This window comes from Nyctereutes procyonoides, unplaced genomic scaffold (genome assembly GCF_905146905.1).
Source record: "Nyctereutes procyonoides isolate TBG_1078 unplaced genomic scaffold, NYPRO_anot_genome, whole genome shotgun sequence".
In the NCBI taxonomy this organism is placed as follows: Eukaryota; Metazoa; Chordata; class Mammalia; order Carnivora; family Canidae; genus Nyctereutes; species Nyctereutes procyonoides.
In genome coordinates this window covers 21844168-21855192 of record NW_026575139.1, presented here as the reverse complement: position 1 = coordinate 21855192, position 11025 = coordinate 21844168, and the positions used below count along the sequence as shown (strand labels likewise).

The 11025-nt window shown below is 38.9% G+C and overlaps 1 pseudogene; it reads right to left on the bottom strand.

Moving 5' to 3' along the window:
• Positions 1-789: 789 nt before the first annotated feature.
• LOC129495876 (cyclin-dependent kinase 1-like) lies at positions 790-1677 on the bottom strand (annotated as a pseudogene).
• Between the last annotated feature and the right edge of the window lie 9348 nt (positions 1678-11025).

The window sequence follows — 11025 nt, the reverse complement described above, 5'->3', positions numbered from 1 at the left end:
TATGTGAGATAATAAATGTTTGTTGTTTCAAGCTGCTAATTTGTTAATTTGTTATGTACCAATTGAGAACTAATACAGTATTGTTTCTTTTAAATGAATGGTATCTGTTTTATTTCAATTTCTAATTCTTTGTTTCTAGAATATAAAAATTCTTTTTTTTTTTCTAATATAGGCCTTGTATCCTGTGTCCTTGCTAAAATCAGCTCTTTTGCAGATATTTTAGGATTTTCCGCATAGGCAATCATGTCATCTGTGACAAAGACAGTTTTACTTCTTTTCAAATCTGCATGCCTTTTATTTATTCGGCTGCCTTATTAAACTGGCTAGGTTTTTTAGTATAATGTTGAATAAAATGGTGAGAGCAGATATTCTTGCCTTATTTTTTATCTTAAGGGGAAAGCCATTCAGTCATTCACTATGAGTATGATGCTAGCTGTGGGTTTTCCAGAGATGCTCTTTATCAGGTTGAGGAAGTTGTTTTCTGCTCTTAATTTACTGAGAGGTTTAAAAACAGCCCCTCCCAATTCCTGTCATTAATACTAGATTTACAGTTTTATTATAGTAACAAATACTTGTTACAGTGAGATCTACACTCATACAAAGAATTACTATATTTAAATTGATATAGAACAATATTTACATTTTTAAGTTACACTTTTGAAATTAGATGATGAAGTGCAGCTCAAGTTTTACAACAGAGAAGAGAGCACACAAGACAAAAATAGAGGTAGCAGAACAAATATAACTATCTGTTCTCGAGACAGCATGAGGGGACTTTTTGTCAGAAAGCTACATCTTCTCAATCTGATTGTCCAAATCACTAAAATATGGATGATTCAGTGTAATTTTGCAAGAAACTTGTTTGGTGGGATTAACCTGCCAATGTGCTGACATTTTTGAAAGCAAATCCAAGCCATTGTCAACTAAGTTTTTGACATGGGATGTGAGGCTTCCTGGCTTCCACTTGGGGAAAGGTACTCTTACAAGTCTTATAAAGATTCCACTTCTAGCCACACTTCATTATTGGGGGTGTCCAAAGCTCCGAGAATCCTGAAGAACTGATCAATTTCTGAATCTCCACAGATAAGTGGCTTATTAGTTGATAGTTATGCAAATATAGCATCTGTACTCCAAATGTCAACAGGACTTATGAGCTGACCCCAGCAATACTTCTGCAGATCCATGCCGGAGTGTTATTACTTATGATATATACTCTATTAGATATTCCAAAATCTTTGGCAAGGTCCAAAGCAGCCAATTTAGTTGTTCCTTTGTTGTTAATAGATCTTGAGATCTTAAGTCTCTGTGAAGAGCTCTTCCAGAGTGACAAAACAACATCCCTTTGTCTGATTTGGCATGAATAAGTGTTTACTGAAGAATCCACGAACTGACCAGGAGGGATAGAATCTAAGTTATTTCCTAAAATCTAAGGAATTCAAAGATGTGATATAACCTTGAATCCTGTATAAGCACACCTTGAAGACTGACTATATTTGAATGACAAAGTTCTTTTAATAGAGAAATTTCCTGAATTGTGGTACTAAGAACGTCTTCCTCTTTATTTTCTAGTCTCATTTTCTTCATGGCTACCACTTCACCTATAGTTTTATGTCTACCCTTACATATAACTCCATAGGTATTTTCCCCAATTTTCTATATTTTGGTATAATATTCCATAGTTACCCAATAGATGTGGTGAATCCTGGCTTATTATTCTGTGGTGGTAGGGTTAGGGAGGTCAGAGTTGTAGTGGAGGCAGGCATGGCAGCTACCTTGCTTATGTCATTCTTTCTTAAACTTCTGAGAGCCCTGAGAATTTTTATTATGAATCATTTTCTAATAATCTTTCTGAGTCTATTGAGATGGTCAATTTTTATTTTTCATTTTGTTAATATGATGAATTATATTGATTGATTTTTTTAACAATATTTTAAAAATTTATTTATTTATTTGAGAGAGAGAGAGAGAGCCAGGGGAGGGGTAGAGGGAGAGGAACAAACAGACTCCACACTCAGTGTGGAGTCTGACACAGGACCCAATCCCATGACCTTGAGATCATGACCTGAGCCAAAATCAAGAGTTGGATGCTCAATTGACTGAGCTACCCAGGCGATCCCATCAATTATAATTTCAACTTTGTGTTCCTGAGATAAACCCCACTTGGTTATCATGCATGAATTGTTTTTGAAAACCTTTAATGAATACTTTTCACTTTTTTATTATTTGAGACACATCTGCATTTCATGCATCTTGAAGAGGCCAGGGGACTCTACTTCCCATTGGCTGCTATTGAATTACAGTGGTCCTTTGGTGCCTGAATGCAGGTGGACAAGTGTGTTTTATGACCCTCTTAGATCCTTGGGGGAAGTATACAGGTGGAGACACATGGGAATCTTGGTGGGCTGTGATAATTTCCTGCCCCCTTGAATCAATTTATTTGTTCAAATCAAATATTTGTTTAACTTTAATTTGGAGGAACAGCTGAAAACTGGGATAGTAAGGAGAGGAATGGAGACGGAGGACACTGGTAGAAACCTCAACATAGGGAGAACATTTAGATCCTGGCTGCCCTAAAATGACAAATTTTTACAACCCAAAGTATGGCTCCTAGGTTTTAGTCACATCTCCAGGATTGTTTTATGGTATTCTTTCTACTTTTTCTAAGAAGTTTTGATATTATGTTTTTTCCTCCATTGCCTTGAATTTCCAATGGTGTACTAGCACCTTGGTGATAGATGAGCATACCTTTCCTTATGTATTGGCACACCAGGTAGCTTCCCAGTGGACCCTTTCCTTCATCTGACTTGGCCTGAACTATTTCCTTTAAGTGCTTTGAGTTCATTAGGGGTTTGATCAGTATTTGGTGGAAACTCAGTGACTCCTTCTTTGGGACTCCAAGGAGATGGGTATGAGATTCTACGAAAATTTATTTTCACTTGAGGGCATTAAGACCAAGCATTAAAAAAAACTTCTCTTGATCTGCCCTGGAAGCTGGGGTCAGTATCCATATGCTGTGAACAGGGGGACTGAGATATGAGACTGGGAAAAGGAAACTTCCAGTAGATAATATGACAGAGACTGAGTGACTCGACCAAGTTGCCAACAGCTGCCAACATCTCAAGGAAATATGTAGAAAAGGGCTAGAAGCTCTTAGCTTTTTCCGAAATTCGGTCACCTATGGACCCTTGGGGTCTGTAAAAATAGCCAGTGAGCAGCCTAGAGCAATGCAGTCCCTCTTTCTCTGTCCTCCATCCCATTTTGCATTCTCTCTTGCCTCTCCTCTCTAATCTAGACTGGGACAATCTGATGACAAAAGAGTTCTACTGTAAAACAAGTGCAGGTAGGTATTTATAGTAGGGAAATGGACTGAATGAGCCAGCTGCTAAAAGTAGAAGGTCTGACTTAATCCATTCAGGAAGACTGTGGCCCAATGCATTTAGGGATAAACTAAATCAATTCAGATCTAATGTTTAGAAAAAGTAGCCCAGATTGGGATAGTTGGCTTCTCATGAGAAATGGTATAGATCTTTCCAAGTTGGCAACAATGATCCAGATGAGCTTCACAGGCAAAAGACTTGACAGTTAGCCTGGACATCAGAAGATCTTCAAAAATCTGTTCTAATTTTCCTCCAGGAAAATTGGTCTAAACCCTCTAAGCTTTGCACTACATAAATTTCAGTCAAGCTTACTGAACCCAAATCAAGAGTTGGATGCTCAATTGACTGAGCTACCCAGGCGATCCCATCAATTATAATTTCAACTTTGTGTTCCTGAGATAAACCCCAGGAGGTTTGGAGCTCTGGTAAGGGAGGTTTGGAGCTCTGACTTATGTTTGGGGAATACTAATTCTCTGTCAATTTTATGGTTGATGCTCGTTCAATTTTCCCACATGTGTAGGTTCTTTGAATGAATAAACAAATGCACAGCATTTACTAAGCACTTACTGAGTGCCATGCACCATGATACCCCCTTCTCATCCTATTTTGTTTAGGTCTCACCACAACCCTAGCATTTGCTCTCCATTTTGCTGATACACAAAGTGAGGCTTAGGTAGGATTTCCCAAAGCCATGTTGTATGTGGATAGAAGGTTGGGATTTGAACTCATTACTAGCATTGGAGATAGATACTGAGTCTTGCAATATTTGTGCAGTCGTCTTAGCATTTTATTCTGAGCTGTACGCTTACAGGCCCTCAGCTGGTGTTTGTGATGAAGACTTTCTTGGCTACATCTCTCTTTTATCTCTTCCAACCTTGAGTTCAATAGCCTACTTGTACTATTCAACTTCAAATTGACTTTGTGTTATCTTTTATCATCTATCTAGGAATGTAAGTTGCAAAAAATAAAAATAAAAACCCCTCCTCAACCAATATGGTGGTTTTAAAAAATGACTGCAAGTTCTTTGATACTCCTCCCATTGAGATATGGGATCTGTGTCTCCTCTCTTTGAATCTGGTAACTGTTTTTGACCAACTGAGCCCTGCAGAAGTGACATTGCATGACTCCTACAAGAGGCTACGTCATAAAAAGCCATGCAACTTCCACTTAGTTCTTTTGGAATGCTTGCTCTCAATGCTGTGAAAAGCCAAAGCCATACGGAGAGGACACATATGTAGGTACTTTGGTCATCAGTCCTATGTGAGTCCAATCTCTGGTCAGCCCAGCCCAGATACCAGATACAAGGTGAAGAAGCCACTTAGAAATGGATGTTCCAGGTCTAGCTCTTCTGGTTCCTAGGTGTTTGAGTCATTTAGGTGTTTGTTTCCTCAGCAGAGGCCCCAGACATTGTGGAGTAGAGACAAACCATTCCAGCAGGAGCCTGTCTGAAACCCTAACCCATGGAATCTGAGGACTATAAGGAATATTGTTACATTTTAATAATCCGAGCTATTCTTAAATCATATGTTAAAATCATATAGTGGTCCATCATTCACAATTATTATTTTTAAACTTGTAATTTATTCATTTATTTTAATTTTAATTCCAGTGCAGTTAACATAGTGTTATATTAGTTTTAGGTTTTTAATATAGTGATTCAACAATTCTATACATTTACTCAGTATGTACAGTGATAAGTGTACTCTTAATGTCCTTCATCTATTTCACCCATCTGCCCACCCATCTCCCCTCCGGTAATCATCTGTCGTTCTCTAGAATTAAGCATTAAAAATGATTTTAATCTACCAGCTGACAGTTCACTTAGGTCCTCCTTGGATTATGTGGGAACCTTAATTCAATGATTTTTCCTGTCACCAAGTTTTGGATTAGCTTGTTACATAGAAAAAGTAACTAGAATATCCAAATTGGTTCAACTAGACGGTGAGTTTTGATATCTACCGTTTCCCATTATAACTTCATATAGTTGCAAAGATTGTGATTTGGGGCATTTTGTAAATACTGACATTTAAAAATAAATATTTATTTGCTCTTTTTCAATTTTCCAACAAAGCCTAGCGATTTGATACTACTCCGTTCCATTTACAAATACCCAAACAAGCTTTTCTTCAGTAGTCAGATATTTTTACATCATTTCTTTTCTCCTTGACTTATATTTTCATTCCACTTTCCCCACAGAATTTTATCCTAATGTAATATATTTTTTATGCTTGAAAGTTTTTTCATTGATTTTAGTATCATGCTTCTCTGCAACAAAAACATACATATAAACTGAAATAGCATTTTAAAACATTTCATGTGACTAAAAGGCTTTCAGTATTGAGGCATTTCTTCCGGAATGAATTATCATTATAATTATTATTACTATACAGTTGAGAAACAACACAAATATGCATTTTTATATATAATTATTAAACCAAAAAGTGAAATACATTAGAAATGCATCTGTATGAAATGGATGGGATTTTACAAATTATTTCATCAACCTGTAGATAAATATTACTTATTGGTAGAATGAGACAATTAGAAATACAATCCTATTTTTTGTTTATTAAGACATAAATGATGAAAGTATTCACATAAGTAGATGGAAAATGTTCACATAAGTAGACGTAAATATAAGGAATACTGTTGCATTTGAATTATTTGAGGACTTCCAACTCACATATTAAAATCACATAGTGATCTATCATCAAAAATTATTTTTGATGATCTGTCAGCTGACAGCTCAGTTAGATCCTCCTTGGATTATGTGGAAAACACTTTACTTGGGAAAGAACATGTAACCAATCATTTGAGTTGCTCACTTGCAGATTAATTTGTTACCTGCTCATTACAGACATTCACATCAGTATGTCTATTTATGTCTTCTGTTTGGAGCCCTGGAAGTTTATACTCCAGGATGCAACATATTAAGGTTTGGGATGAGTGAGAACTATGCCTTTCTTTTAGTAGTAGGGAGGAAGGCTTCCCTGAAAGAGAAGGTAGGGAATGAAAACTCTCTTGATTCATCCAACACAGGCAAGTCAATTTTAGGAGAGTCTGCCAGAAAACTGAGGGTTTGGAATTGATCCTCATAAATTCATGCTCCCAAACCAAATCTGTTTGTATCCCCAAGAGTATGTGTACCCCAATTTGAAGACCACTGTTCCAAAGGCTACTAGATCCATAGTGATGCTGACACTTTTGAGGGGTTAGATTTGCCGGAGTTTCTTCCTGGGTATTGGCTCTCAAAGGACTGCTCTGTGCTAAGTGCTTTACAGGGAACATGTCACTGATTCCTGAGATGAACCTGTAGATGAGAAATCAGGGGTTGAAGGAAGTAGTAACCATCAAGTACCAAAGCTGAGGGTCAAGCCCCAGGCTATAGGTTTACAGAATCTGAGCTCTTTAGCTGCTGTGTTAAATGGGGTAGGACAGTGGGCATTGTGAGCGTAGTTCTTCACGTGAGCTGCTGCCTGGACTGCTGTTGCTTTTAATCTTGTCTCCTCCTTGGCAAGTTTCTCCAAAGCAGTGGTCCTTAAACACACATGGTAGGGCCACACCTCCTGAATTTCTGATTTGGTAGGTTTGGGTAAGGCTGAGTATATGTATTCCTAATAGGGTCCCAGGTCTGGGAAGAACACTTTAAGAACCACATTTCTAACACATGTCCATCCTTATGGGAGAATTTCCATTTCTAATGCTTCTGGGAACTGATGTTTTATCCTTTAAATTTCTTTGGGGCTGAGGTTTTTCCTGCCTAGAAGTACGTATAGCTGTGCACATTACATGTTTATCCCAACACTAGAAAAAACTTTGGAAAAACTTGTGCTGCAGAAATTTTTGCTGGAGATTCTTTGAATGATATTATCCATAGGTGTGCTGCAGAAGGAGATACACAAGATCCTCTGGGTCTTTGCCAAGTTGTTCTCTCTGTCTGGATAGAATGTCCTTCCCCTGTTCTTCACCCACTGGTTCAATCTTTCAGACTCATCTCCAGATACTGTCTTCTCTCCAAACCTTTCTGGCTAAGTACCCTTTCCCTGACTTCCTCTAGCCCCACACAGCATTATAGAGTCCTGATCTTGTCTATGTGATATTTCTTCTTCTGAATGATAAATTTCATACTAAGTGCTCAATAAATAATAACTAGCTAACATTTACCATATGGTAGGCATTTGCTAAACACTTTACTATTTCATTAAATCCTTGCAGCAACCTTATGAGGTAGATATTGTCATCGTCCCTATTTTACCATTGAGGACAGTGAGGCACAGAAAGGTTACTTAGCCAGGGATACATAGCTATTCAGGGGCATTTCCTTGTGGAAGTCCCTGCTGTCCAGGACTGACTTGTAGGCTTGCAGCCCCAAATATTGATCTATCAGCCCGTGAGCTCACTGACATCTAAAGAATGGCAGGCCTTCAATTTGTGTGGTGACAAATGCCAAGTGGAATGGATGCTCCATGCAGTGCATTCTTTCTTTTATGGCAGGTTTCTCAAGGAGCCAAGATATATAAGCCTGCACTGGACTAGCCAGCACAAGCTCAGACCAGGGGAGTTAGTAACGTGGGCCCAAACTATAGTGACCTTGGGTAGAGATAATCCCTTGCAGCAATAGAGATGAATGCATTAGGAGATATAAGGAACTTAGAAGTGTGCCAAGTATATAGCAAGAACTGTGGAATTGTAGCCATTAGCATTTTAGTCTCAGTGCCCAGTGTAAACCTGGCTTATAGTAGGTGCTCAATGCATATTTTGAATTAATAATAATTGTATGAATGATTCATTTGAGTAGAACTTTGTTAGACTCTACTGATGTTTGCTTGAGAGCAGTGACTTTCAAAAGAATTTGATAGTGACCTACAGTAAAGATACACATTGTAAACTGAAACTACTACACATGTATATACACATACACACACACTTGGAAATAATACTTATCATTATTACATGTGATGCATTCTTATATTTTCTATTCTATTTCACTTAAAAAAATACTAGTGTCCCCTGGTACATTTTACCACCTACTAAGGAAAAAGCGCTGTTAATTTGATAAAACAACTGCCTTACCAGATTTTCTTCTTTAACGGACATATTCCATCTATAGATATGTTAATGTCCCTAGGCAGGTTTTGCATATCTTTGCCCTGACTATAAAAGACCGACTTATTTTCTCATTTTCAAGTTGTTGGGTGGCTGGCTATATTCTGGTCAATAGAGACATTTTCTCTTGTGGCTGGATACATCTCTCATCTCTTGGCTGAGGCTGGCCTTGAGATTTGTGTTTCTTTTCAGGCCAGTGGGTGTAGCTCTTCCATGATGCTCCAACTTTCTCAGGGCTGGATGGGCTGAAGCCATGGCCCAGAAGTAACTGTGTCAAAGGCCTTGTACCATTTGGGGGAAAATTTGGACTTGGCTAAGGAAATGCTGTCTTTCCTTAAGGTCTCTTGGTCTTGTTTTGAACCCTTTCACCTAAGATTGACCAGTGCCTACTGTGGGGAGGGTCATGATCTTACCCTGTTCCTTAGTCCATCCCATGTAAGTCGTCACCACTCCTCTTCCTGACAGGTGCTATTGGCTCTTTGGCACCAATTCTACATTGGAGAAGCTCTTTTGTTGGCTTTTAGGCCATATTGTAAGTTTTTGGTGGCTGCACAGGGTGAGCAGGAAAATGCATTTTGCTGTTGGAGAACTGTCATGGGGTGGGCCAGGCTGTGGTGTGGTTGAAGGAGAGTGTAGGTGGAGCATGTCCTGAAGTGGGTTTAGAACTGTAGAGACTCTAGACAGAGGTGCTCTTTGAAACAGACTGGCCTGATCTCCATTTGCTGCTTTGGATTGTGCTTCTCTTTCTGGGGTCACTCTTAGTTTTGTCAAGTGAATGGTAAGGACAGAGTCCTTGGGAAACTTTTGTAGTCATCATCTTGGTCCTTTTCAAGGCTGTGTATAAATGCCTCATGTGATACTAGTTCAAATCCAAGGAGAAGAAGGGACAGGGTTACAGGGCAGGGAAACTTAACATGTCAATGATAATACTAATAACTCCTGCTACTATTTATTGAGGGTCTCTGAGCTTTGACATCTGTGGATTCTGTCTCCTGACTCAAACTGGAAGCTGTGTCTCTGCTCTATAGCTTGTGTCCACTATTTATCTTTGTTGTTCAAGCATTTTAAGCTCTATTCCATTGTTTCTTGGAAATGCTACAGCTAGCCTTCCTAAACCATGGCCATTTAGGGCTCCTATTATTTCTGGCTTTAGAAGGTAAACACCTCCATCTGTCTTCTCACATTCTTTTTGTCCTTCTGTTCTCCAACACTTCAAAAATGTTAGTGTTAGTCTGTTCCCCCCAAAGACTTGGTAATGTAGGCTCTTGCAATTTGCTGATTTTGTATATGTTCACATTTCCCACATATTCCCTAGCCTATTTGTTGTTGATAGTTATTTTTGCAAAGTCTTCATTACTTCCAAATTGTTTAAATGTGTTTCTTGCCCCTTCTCCCTTCCCTTTATGTACTTTCTCTATTTGAGCAGTAGGTCTTAGATTTTTGGATTTCATGGAGTAGAAGTGGAAAAAAAAAAAAAGAAAGAAAGGGTAACTTACATAGGGTTGCTATCTTTTTATTTTTCCAAATAAAGACAGTCATTGTTTACCATCACTTTATAAAAGAAGTTGCCCAGTGGAAATGCAGTAGATATCAATTGCCTTTATGGAGATATGGTTTCATAGAAGCTCTATTTCCTCACTGATTCTAGTTCACTGCAATATTTTGGGCACCTACTGTGTGCTTAGCACTGTGGTGGACACAAAAGAAAGATTAGACTTTTGCCTTTATCCTTAGGGATTCCCCCAGAGGAGACAAGAAAAGCACCTGTGGAGGACTGCAGCTTTTGGGCCCATCTTCCCCATGAGACTGTGAACTTCTTAAAGATAAAGATCGTATCCTGTGTCTCTGTGTCCCATGGCACCAGCACGGTGTCTGACACATCATACATGCTCTATCAATGTTCACTCACTCAAAATGAATTACAGCATGTGCAGGATCAAACATACATACATGTTCAATGGTAGTCAGTCATGTGCCACTACGAATAGTGCTGTTCCATGAATTGGAGGATAAGGCAGGAAGGCAAAGGTTCACAGGTGACGCAAGCCGATGGGAACACTTTACAGAAGGAGATAGTGATACTTGAAATGGGCCTTCAGGAATGAGCAGAAGCCATATGACCTGGCAGTAAGCAGTGGGAAAGCAGTAAGTTGTTGGAAAGCAGCTTGAGGCCCAGGTGATAATACTCAAGAGAGCTTCTATCTTTGTTTTGCAGGCTAATTGCTAATTTGGAGTTTATTTGGTAGCAGTTTTTTTGGGTGGTGATACACGCCAAAGAGCCATTGAGACCATTGATTGAACACTGGATGCTCCCCATCCCCCAACCTCCACCCCATGGGATGTTTGGCAATATTTGGAGACATTTTTGGTGCCACTGGGATGTATTTCTGGCCTTTGGTAGAGGCTAGGGATGTTGTTCAACACCTTACAATGTACAAGGCAGTCCTCTTCCCCGACCAAACAATTGGCTGGCCCAAAATGTCAATAGTTCTATAGTTCAGAAACCCCGATGTAGGGGGATTGATGAGGAAAAGGAAAAAAA